The 11869-nt window shown below is 45.8% G+C and overlaps 1 protein-coding gene across 3 annotated transcripts in view; it reads left to right on the top strand.

Annotated features, from left to right (window-relative positions):
• Window positions 1–4768: 4768 nt before the first annotated feature.
• Window positions 4769–11869, top strand: part of FBXO34 (F-box protein 34) — a 40227-nt gene continuing 33126 nt past the window's right edge. For 2 of the 3 annotated variants that reach the window (XM_040600253.1, XM_040600254.1), the window contains exon 1: window positions 4769–4899. The gene's annotated coding sequence lies outside the window, so the exon portion shown is untranslated. The remainder of the gene's footprint in view (window positions 4900–11869) is intronic. The other variant, XM_040600255.1, reaches the window with a different exon arrangement.

Here is an 11869-nt window from a genome sequence, read left to right as displayed (position 1 = left end):
CTTACTGCATATCTGCATCTGAAGGATTCCTTCATACTGAAACAAGATTTGTTTGCTCCTTGGAGCATTTGGACTGATGCATTTGCTAATTTCCCCTCATGTGGCTGTTGATACTGAATACGGAAACATGGCTGCACTACAGCCAGGGCTTTAATCTCACTTGTTCAAATAACATCAGTGATAAAGATGTGGTATGCCCTTCAAGGCAGACTGGTAATCTGAGTACCTAACCTGGATCCTTGGCAGGCTCAGGCTCTGCCATGCACCTTTGCTGGTTGTTACCTGAGCTAGCTACGTTAAAGCCAGAATGGGTTTCCTTAATGTACCACAGTGACACCTTCTACTAACAATATCTAGGTCACCACAGGGGTCTTGATGTATTTGAATAATGCCATGATTTTAAAGTATTGCAATGTTGCTTTAAGATTACCCCGTGGGTAGTGGGGTGTTTTTCAACCAAATTCCTGATTGCTACTGATTTTAATGTGTTAGGAGGAATAAACACATTACCATTTCATGGAGATAAACAAGCAATAAGAATATAAAAACCCATTATCCTGTACAGATATTACACATGCCTGAAAGGTTAAACCTGTCATCGTCATAAGTCCTGACGATTTTATGGTAATATGCCTACATTTTAGCCATTGAAGCTTTGAGAACCAATTTGAATCTATCTATTTCTTGACAATCTAACTGTCATTATCAGATACATTTTGTACCAAGGAGATCATTATGCAAAAATCTGCTACCTTGCTCTTTCTACTCTTCATTTGTTCACATAGAATATTGTTCTTTGTGAGGGTAATTCTTCCAACCCTTCCATAAACGCACCTTACTGAAGAGCAATATGGAGCGTGTAGGGAGACCTATCCCCAAATTTAGCCCTGAGATAATTTCTATTTCTGAATATATATTTGGTGAAATTTCAGGCAAATGTTGTTGCAAAGGTGTAGACCACAGCGAGGCATACTTGCTACTTGCATGGAGTCAAAGAGACGCCTCTGTAGGCAAACTACTGTATGTGGAGCACAGTACAATGCTGCAGAAGGCGCAGAGTAGTCCTGCCAAATTTGGTTGATAACCTCTTAAGTGTTGTGCAGCAAAACCATTATGGTGCACTGGCTGTTGTTCCCACTTCTGCTTATGCTTTTCATCTGAGGTGGTCGCTAGTTTAAAAACCAGAACAAATTCTAGGAGCAGAAAATAGAAGGTAAATTCCTGTCTTACAACTAGAAAACACAATTAAGTGTTCTACTGCGTTTTCTTGCTCTGTTCTTTGAGCTTCATTTTGCACTGTAGCATGCTTTTAACAAAAGTGTGAGATAGCCACCCACCAAACCCCTAACGCCTCAGCCTGTAGCCTGACAGGTTGTGGTCCAAGCAGCTAGGAGACAAGAGACATATGTACTCTCACCAGGATGGGCTTGGAGAGCATCTTCCCTTTCCTGAGTATTTGCTCTGCCACCTAGATGAGCATATACAATGAATGACATCAAATGCAACCCCTGCAGCCCACAGTCTTCAAAAGAAATTGGTAACCTTGCTCTGTTCTGTCAAAGAGCTAAACCCAAGATGTGTGGGCCCAGGATCCCGAGCTGATGGAAACACCCACACGCTGGCTATGCAAAGCAAGTCTAATACATCCTCTGTTTGATTTTTCCTGCAACCAGGTCTCTGCTTGGTAGGTGTGAGTTGCCACCGGCCCTCAGGAGGTGTCTTAGCACTCTTCCAGCTATAAATAGAAAGACGAGGTACCCGACTCTGGGTATTACATTGCACTCTGGCAGCCTGATACCTAATAGCTAGATGTTGTAGCACATTTATAAGGTTTCCCTGGAGCTAGCCTAAAATGCAAACTAGCAATCTTATAATGCAAAGTACAGTTGGAAACAAAGCCTGAGAAGTTTTTATCTCTGCATATCTTTACATCCTCTGCTATATACAGTGCATTTACACTGAATGTTCCTTACTGTTAGACATTTTAGTCAAAAACCTGCTGTAGCTCTACAGGTGAAAGCATCCTGCAGCTGGTATCATCCTTCAAGGCACAAATCACATTTCTTTCTGAACAGACTCAAACCTTTTCTTCCATGGGGAAGAGAGTTGCGGGAATTAACCCCAGAACAAATGCAGGATTCAACTATAAGCCACTGCTGAGTTAAGACCAAACTTCTTGTTGTTTCCAGGGTCTTTGGATTAATTGTACTTTTACCCCCTTTAGAAAAGCAGGTGAAGAAACCGCTTTGTGTGGTGGCATTAGATGAATGTTTCAGCAGTATGAAGTAGGTCTCTTTAATTGAGTTAGGCAAAGACCATTGTGTTTTGATTTGAAAAGAATGTCCTGTTCCTTTACTTAGACAAGACTTCCAGTATTTTTTTAATTATTATTATTTTAGCATAAAGCATGTATGTATTTTTTCTCAGCATGCACCTCCTTTGTGTCTCCATTGCCCAGAAGCAGATCATATGGAAGATGGATGCAACTGCTGGAGTTGTGTTTCATGGTTAAAACAAATACAAAGGCAGTAAGAAATAGTTTGGTTTAGAGAGTACAAACCTAAAGTTTTGAGGAATATGACCATCACACAAGATGGAAACAATACAAAAGCTGCAATGACTTGGTTAATCCTGTGTACTCTGACAGAGTTAAACTTCTCCAGGCCTCCGATAAGATAGGACTGGTTTTCTTTATCTATTGTTTTTTTAATGTTCAAGGCTACTGAAATGCAAAAATGCCAGATGGCCATGTAAGCTCAACAATGTGCAAAATCTTTCTTATATTATCACTAAATGCCCTGGGGGGGTAGGGGGAGAAAGGTTATTTAATCATTAGAAGTCACTTAACAGCAAATGGCATTTAGCCATCTTTATCAACTTACAGAAAAAAGACTGGGTCTGTGCTGTTGTGGAACCTTTTTCCATTATGACAGGGCATATATTTAATTCCCCTTTAAGTCCTCTGGTGGTACCTCGTGTGTGAGTGTATATTACTGAACTGTGGTACCTTGCTAGTAATTTTTTTTTTCACATGCACAAACAAATCGCCATGGTCCTATATGAAAACACAAAATTCTCCTCTGGAACACATGAAGTTACCGTCAGCAGCAGCTAAATCCCATTGTTGTTCTGGGGTTTTGTCACAATCCAGAGGAGAAAGTACTGGAGGCATGAGGAACTGTAGGTTCTGTTTTCCGTCCTGTCACTGATCTAATGTTTGACCTTCAGCAATTCATTTTACCTCTGTCTTCCCTCCCATCCTTGCTTTGTCTTTGTATATTGCAGCTGTAGTCAACAGGGACTCCAGAGACTTTAGCAGATTCGTCCCAGCCATCTGAGACGCCATGTTAATGTGATCCTGTGTCTTGGCTAATTAGCTCTGCCCCTCATCAGGACTGCTGCAGCACAGAGCTGTGCTGACACACTTATACTGCTTTTTAGCTTGAGAATGGTCTCAAGGATCTTCTCACAGTATTGCATTACACAGAGTAAGCAGTACCTCCACTGCTGCCCTCCTGCAGGTCAGAGAAACCAGGCGGTTTTGGTTTGCTAGCCCTGCCTTCATCCTGGGTCATCTCCACTGGGACGTGAGTCCCTCCCCACTTCCCTTTGAGCAGAAACAAACTGCTGACATCTTATGAGGAGGGGGGAAGCTCCTTGCAGGAAGCCCTTCAGGCTCAAGCTACCGTCTGGTGCCACCACTTAACTTGCCTTTTCCCAACGCCTTCCCTTTGCATTTCACTTTTGTTCTCAATACCTTTGGTTTCAGAGGACTTCTCTGGTGCCCATCTCTTTCTACCTGCCAGCTAAGGGCTTCGTGAGGACAGCACAGAGAAGATGGCTGGGGTGATACTAGTGTGACAAACCACTGCCCAGGGTATGTGCAGCAGTGCCTCCTGGCATACATCTACACCAGGAACAGCAGCTCATGTTTTCCTCTGTCGAGGGTGGCATCTGCACAGGTGACAGCACAGGGTGTTTGGTGGTTGGGGAGGCAACGCTGGCAAAGCAAGCTAGCTGGCAGGGCTGGCACCGTGCTGGTGGGGTTCCAGTGCCCTGGAGGACCGCTGTGCTCTCCTGGTAACCTTCCAGCAGCTCCTGGCCCTGCAGTCAGGAATTAAGTAGCTTTTAAAGCCAGAAGGTCTATCAAATTGAGTACCTCTGGCCTGCTGCAGAGGACCATATAGATTTTTAGCCTGTTATCACCACATTAAACCCACACATAAGCTGCCAGTGCCATGCCGCAGGCCGGGAGCTGGCACCCCAGTGGCTCAGCCTCCCACAGCTGCCGGCACACCGGCGGGAAGCTCCGTGCCCGGGGAACCGGGCCGAGCAAGGCTGCGGGGCCCCCGTGCCTGCCAGCGCTGGGACCGCGGCGAGGCCTCGACGCTGCCGGTCCCCAGCCCCGGGGTCTGCCTCAAAACGTCCCCGGCCTCGAACCTGCGGGCTGGGACCCCACGGGCCCGGCGCCGCTCCGGGGAGCGCGCTGAGGCCCTGCGGAAAGCTGCGGGCCCGGCGAGGGCCGCGAGGGCGGCCTCGGGGCCGTGAGGGGAGCTGCGGGCCCTGAGGGGACGCCAGAGGCCCCCAGCCGGCCCCCGGGCCCAGCGCTCGGCGGTGCCCGCCCGTCGGTGCCTGGCGCGGCGGGGCGGCCGGTGCCTGGCACCGCGCGGGGGCGGCCGGCGGCACCGCGGCCCTCCCCGGTGAGCCCGGGCCCGCCCCGCCCCGCCCCGCCCCGGGCACGGATTGGCCCGGCCGGTGCGGCCCCGCCCGCCGCCGTTGGCCGCAGAGGGGAAACGGCCGCGCCGCGCCGAGCCCGGGCTGGCAGCTCCGCGCAGCTCGGCGCTGCCGCCGCCGGGACGCCCCCTCCTCCCCGCGGGAGCGCGGCCGGCCCCCCTTCGGGTAGGCTTCTGGCGGCGTGGGCTGGGGCGGGGCGGCCGCTCGGTTCGTGCTCGGCTGGGCGCGGGGCCGCGGGCCGGGGCGGGCAGGTGGGCGGTGAGCAGGCCCCGCACGCACCGCCCGCTCTCCGGCCGGCCATGGCGGCTGCGGGGGCCGCCGAGGGGCTGCTGGCCGCCCGCCGGACGGGGCTGCGCGGCGCCGGGCCCCGCGGAGGGCACCGGGCCTCCCCGCTCCCTCGACGCGGCGCCTCCCCCTCTCTGGTTTATTTTATTTTTATCTCCTTCCCGGCGCTCCCCCTCCGCACCGGCACCCCTCTCCCCTTCCTGGGCGCCGCCGTGTCGGGGGCGGCCGCTTGCCCGGGGCCGCTGTTCCTTTCCCCCGTCGTGCCCCCTCCCCGTCTCCGCTGGCAGCGCTCCCGTGGCCTTCTCGTCTCCCGGCCCGGCGGCGGTGACAGCGGCAGCCCGCAGCCGCGGACCGCTCCGTGGGTGCCGGGTCCCGTCCCCTGCCCGCAGCCGAAGTCCGGTGGCACGGGGCGGCTGGCCCACGCGTGGCTGCGGGCAGCGCACTGGGCGGGATCCTGGGGGCGCAAGGGGCGTGTTACCCCGGCATCGGGAAGGTCACGGCCTCGCCGCGGGGCCCGCCGGCAAGCACGGGGCGGGGGGTGTACCTGTGTTTTAAAAAAATGCACCAGCAAAGCAATAGCCGCATGGATTTCTCCCCAAATTTTGGTCTTCTGAATATTGTCACTTCCTGATGGCGTTTTTCTGCACGGCTCACGCTGTGCTCCGGGCGCCTGTCAGCCTTTCAGGGGGGAGGATTGTGAAGCCCGGTGGACATAAGGAATGGTGCAAAAAGGCGGCTTTAATCGCTGTTAATTATTGCAGAGAATACTTCTCATAACGTGTTTGCGTGGGGATGGTGTAAGGACCTAAGGAAAGGTTAAAAGTACCATTACGGTGGAAGTGATTGCTTCTCAAAATTATTTCCTCTGAGGCCTGACTCGAAACAGTAAGCATAGCTTTTGATTTATCCAGTAAACAAAGGTCATTGACTTGCATCTTGTGGCTTTCAGGTGGGACAGAATACCTTGTATCAGCTGGACAGGTGGGTCTAATGCTTGTCCTGCAAGGTGCTTTGTACAGTGCCCAACGGGCAGCGTATCTCTCTCTGCTCTGCTTTTAAATAACTGGGTTGGATAGGTCTGTAAAGCACTGCCACAGCAGCTCTGGGTTCGTTGTGGGCTGTAAAACCCGCCTGTGAAGCTGTGTAAATACTCAAGTGGTTAACCCTGCTGCACTGCATGCTATCTTGGCTATGCCATAGCTCTCGGTATCCAGTTTTGGTAGCTAGAGATATCCAGGCTAGCTTTGAAACTGGCTAACGTGCCGCGCAGGCTCGAGTTCCGAGTCTTAATGAGTGTTTGCGTAGTGCTTCGTGTTTTCTCGGATGAAAGGTTTTACATAATTGGCCATTATAATTGTCTGTCACCCCTAGAGAAGAGGAGGGAAAAAAAAAGGCAATGAAGGTAGGCAGTTGTTTTGGAAGTCCAAAAGTCTAAACCTGTAAATGCATGTAAACTGTTAATGTTGTTACTGCTTAGTGTGGAGGCAGCAAAATGACAGAATAAAAAAATAATAATTTAGATCTGCTCTCCTTTTGAGCCATCCGATCAGCATTGTCTGGACAAATGACATCCTGCTTACATTTGAGCTACTTGTTCTTCGGTGCCCAGAGGAATTCCTAATGCAACTCCAGTTGCACCAGCATTGCATTTATTCCCCCCCCCCCCCCCCCCCCCCCCCCTTGAAATCTTAACTGGAAGCCTTTTACAGTGTTTTGATTCCTTTTTAATAAATGGCTAATCCCTTGCTGCAGGGGATGGGAGTGTTCTGAATACAGTGTTTTTGGGTCCTGAGGGGAGGGGGAAGGGAGTGCCTTGTCTTGCTTTCCAGCAGCCACCCGCCTTCCCCGGGCCTGAGTGAAAGAGCCTTATTGACTGGTTTTGAAGGTAACATACCCAATTCTCCTCTTACATGCTAAAAACCCATAAATTTGCTGTAGCACAGAGCCTTTGAGGGAAAGAAATGGAATGTCAGGGAGCCTGGGCTTCATCATGAGCAGCCTGGTAACAATGGCAGTGTCTTGGTAATTGCATTGTGCTTATCAAAATCTCCCCTTCTAATGACAAAGTTCCATTTTAATAGGTGTGAAAAGTTGTGGGATTTGATTTAATACTGGTGTCTTGAAATCATCATGCACAGTCTGTATGACTAAGTTGTCTCTTATTTAATTGGAGAACGAGCAAAGGCTGAGGAGGAAGTGTGTTTCACTTGCACTAGACACTCTTTAAGCTTAGATAAAGATGGTGAAAAAGTGTGAGTGACTTGTCAGGTGCTAAGCTGCAACTCCTTTTTCTTATAGGCATATAAAATAAGTTTCTATATCCATGAAAATCGGAAACTCATCTTGTGCTGTGGGTGTATACCATGGTGTTGGTGAGCTCTTGGCCAGCTTGAATAGCAGTGAGAGTGTGTGTTCATAGAGACTGTCTTCTGGTTCCTGTGCCAGGAAGGCCTATGGTTTTGGGGTACAGAGGTACTAAGTTTGATTTCTGGTGGTAAGTTGACTGCTGTGTAGTAGATGCACAATACTATCCAGGTGCTAACTGTCCTTGAGGTTCCAGGTGTCAACACATTCGTCTTAAGGTGTTATTTTTACTTTTGCTGCCCTGTAGCATAACAAAACAAGCAATTCTGTATAATACTCAAACACTGGTTGCTTTATTACCAGCCGATATGGCACGTTTCAGTATTCCCGTTGTAGTTTTGATACCTGGTTTCAGAGAAGATAGCAGCTTTTCTTCTATGTGGTAGTTGAGTCTAAGGAAAACATAGGACTAGTCCTAAGCCTGTGATTAAAGATAATGTAGCTTTGGAAGTATGCATCTCTCTTGTCCTTGTCTGCTGCTTTTTTTGGCTTTTCTGGATTACTTGGTCATAAGATGCATTACTAGGTTTTCCTGTCTGTACATTTAAGCTTTTGAAGGAGATCTTAACTTCAGTGAAAGTTGCTGGTTAGAGATCGGCTTCCAAGCTTTGTAAGCTCTGCAGTAAGGAGGGCACAGGAATGCTGCTTTGGTATGTGTGGCTGTTTGGTTTTTATTTGTACCATATTTCACTGGTTTTGTTCTCTAAGCTATTTTGATTCCATTAACTTATTAAACTTAAAATCTGTTCAAGTCAGTGTGACAGATGTTTTTTAATGTATGAATGTTGTCCTTTTTTAATATCCTTTTTATTTCTACCCCTAAAATGTGAATTGGGATAATTGCCCATAGCGTGGATTTTGGCTGTAGCTGTGGGATTTGTATTTGGAATTTGCGTTTGTAGTTGTGGAATTTGTGTTTATTCCCAAATATCTTTTCTTTATTGCCTTGTTGTTGAAGGGGAATATCTGCTGGATCTCTTGTTAATCCTGCTGTTGTAGTCTTCTGTCTAGAGCATAACTGGAGATGTATTCACAGCTTTAGGCATGCTGGTTGTTTTAAATCTAGTTATTTTGGGTATCAAACGCAGAGAAATCACAGCAGGGCTAGCAGGTATAGGTGTAGAGTGGGCTTGTGCAACTTGCATCGATGATACTTGCTTGGACAGCTAGTTCATGGTGAAAGGGAGGTGTCTGCAGTGTTGTTGCAACGGCTATCAGAGGCAGATGGGTTAAATATAGCTCAGGTATGCCTAAACATGCTGCAGCTGCACCTCCTGTTGCAGTACAGAGGTAATATGAATGTTTACATAGATCACCTTCCTACACATCAGAGGTTCAACTACCTCTTTTGTAGTCAGTTGCTGCTGGGCAGCCACATGACTACTTAATGCTGTTTTGAGAGTAAAAATACACTACAGAGGGACACATAAATGACTGTTAAGAAAATGTCAGGTTTTTTTTTTTAAATATTGTTCAGAAATGGCTGACTGGTATTTTTGGGGTACAGAACATAGTGCTCTTTTCTGTGTGGTTTAAAAAAAAAAATCCTGCTTTGGAAGCTGTTATGCCTGCAGTTCTTAACAAAGTAATGGCATTTAGGTAGCACAGAGGCTGAATTTCTGCCAGTTAAAATGTTGCTGTCCTAATGTGCCAGTCTGTACAGAGCTTGGAAGCTAATATACAGTGTTCTTCTGCCCTGCAGCAAAACAACTAGTGATTAAAAATTCAGCAGATATTGTGGTTCACTTAACTACTTGTTCTTGCATCATTCAGGTCATATCACACAATGTTGCTAATGTTCAATCTAGCTTTTTTTGTTCTAAGAGTGGAAATTATCTGAACTACCATGGGATTTACGGAACTGTTTTGGCAGGAACTGGGCTATGCAAAGTACATTATTCAGAACTGTTTTCATCCTTCTTCTAACTTGGAGAATCTCTTTTTGATTTCTCAAATATTACTTGTTTGTGCTAGACAGGGCTTTTATTTCTGCGGCTTTTCTCACTTTAAAAATCAAAGTGTTTTCTTTTGATTGCTTTGAGATAAATGAGACTCCCTAGTTTAGAGGGGGGAGGAAAAAAGAGCATGATAGGTGTAACTGCTTGCTTTCTTACTTGGACTCAGTATTCCATTTGGCCACAGAAATATTTTTGTATGAGAAATATCATTTTGTTTTGGGCAGGGTTTCTACTGCTTTAAGTACATCTACTTTTAATTCACACAATTTTGGTTAATCGTATTCAATCCAGTGCGTCGCTTGACATAGAGTTAAATTTTACTTTCCCCTCCCTATGTTCTTTCAGTTATGTAAGCTTGGGGTTAGTTTTGGAGCATGTAGGGGTTCTGGAAACCTTTTCTGGGTTACCTGGAGCTACAAAGTAGTGTTCATGTAACAAGACTTGCAGCTTGTTTTCACTGCTTTCACCAGTTTTCTGTTTGGAAGCTGGTGCCTGTACTGCACGAGAATCAGTGCAGTAACTCTGGTTTTGTTTGACCTCCCTACACGTTCTCGAGACTCATCTACTGATGCTCGCAGTAGATAGAATGCACCTAAGTGCCCCCTAAACTAGATGCATGTACATCTTTATGGATTGTGCTGTTACAAGCACAATAAAGGCAGGCTAACAACAGAGAAAAATTGCTGGGTTTGTCAGTGTCTTTGAGAGTAACTCGCTATACTGGGGCAGCTCTTGGCTTGAGTGCTGAAGAGAAACTAAATTCAGAATGTGGAACGCAGGTGGAGTATTTTGGTCAAGGGCACACACGAGGTTCAGCCATCACTCAGTGCGTTGCTGCAGGTAGCTTTGAGTTGCAGTGCTTAGGAGGAGGCTGTATCTTTTACTGATTTGTCACTTCATACTTAAATAGGAATGGAGAAGGTGGCTTTTTGTGTTGTGTAGTATATGATGAATATGCCTGTAAATCAGGTTTTGGAGAAGTGCTGGGTGAAAACTGGAGACTTCCAGTTTATGCGTGTTGATTGAACTTGCAAATTGGATGGCTTTTTGTGATCTGTCAATTTGCACATCAAGAGGATGTATTTTTAGTTAAGGCAGACATTTTTCTTTGGAAAAACCTGTTTGGACTATTAAAGCCAAGGTACTTTGAGAGAACTTGTTTCAGCTAAATTGTCAGCAGTTAGGCAATTGGTTTGAAAAATGAAGTCTTAAATATGTAAACCCTCCCCCAACCTCTTTAATGTCCTGTTTAGAAGGATGGAAAACAGGGATTCAGTTTGGTTTTTGCATATTCCTGATACCATGTATGCATGTTTCTGATATGCTATAATTGCAGAATTGATATTTGGGATAATATGTTTATTCTCAAATTGCAAAAAATAACTTCACACGCAGCTAATTCCATCTGCTGGAAAAATAAGACCGAGGCTAACTTCATCACTTATTTGGGACCTGATTTTTGCGGTTCTAATTACTATGCATGAACTTTGGAAATTAGCATACTTTTTTGGCAAACCTAAGCGGCAGCCATTTACTCGGGAATTTTATTAACTTTAAACATAGCTAGCAACTCCTAAGCTACTTCTGGTTCATTTTCTGGTTTTGGTGTTTTTACAAGCTTTGATTTAGTAAGCTTCAGTAACTTTTTTCATCCTTGCAATGACTTTATATGTTACAGCAGCAGCAAGCTGCTGTTTCCAGTAACTTTTCAGCCTGCAATCCAATGCAAAATTATTTCTCTCATTCAAATAAAAAAGTGTTGAAACCAAATTCTCTTCAAATGAATGCTAAACCAGTAAAATTAGAAGTTAAGTTTTGGTTGCTCTTCTGTAGTGTGAGAAGAGCGCTTGAGCAGATGTAAGCGTAGATGGTTTTAAAAAAGTAACCTTGGGGAAACTGGGGCATGTTAAGTCTGGTCCTAATTCTGCTAAAAGCTGGTTTCATGATGTGAATTCTTAAGCTCCAAAGAGTTTGGATATAAAATAATCATTGCAGATAGCAGCTACTAAATGTTCTTTCTTATTAAAGGCTGAGTTTTGACACATTTTCAGATTCTCAAGGTGTCTAGCAATGCCTTTTCCACTTGGTTTGCTTTTCTTTTTGTAACCTCCTACTTTCACTGATTTTGCTGGTTGGCAGTGATGAGAGGCATATAATCTGTAAAATATTAAAATGGTTGGAATTTTATAGTAAAAAATAGTCTGCTTTATTGGAATGTTGTTATTTACTGGCTAATTCCCTTTTGGATGCAGTAGACTGGATTAATTTTAAAATCTGAACTATTTTTTCTGTATTACAGTCTTAGCTCACTTTCTGTCCCATTAGAAACTTCCTATTTTGATATGTGCAATTGCAGTCCTGTGTCTTTGTCCCTCCCTCTTAAGAATGCAGTTTCTTCCTTGGGATGAACAGGGTTATATTGCTAGGCTCTTTAATTCCTCTCTAATTGGAAGAAAGCCAAGCATAAAATCTTTTTAATAAGTCACTCTAGAGATTTCTTTGTACATGCTATTATTTTCTTTGCATGC

This window comes from Falco naumanni, chromosome 7 (assembly GCF_017639655.2).
Source record: "Falco naumanni isolate bFalNau1 chromosome 7, bFalNau1.pat, whole genome shotgun sequence".
Taxonomy (NCBI): domain Eukaryota; kingdom Metazoa; phylum Chordata; class Aves; order Falconiformes; family Falconidae; genus Falco; species Falco naumanni.
This window is presented reverse-complemented; position numbering and strand designations above follow the sequence as displayed.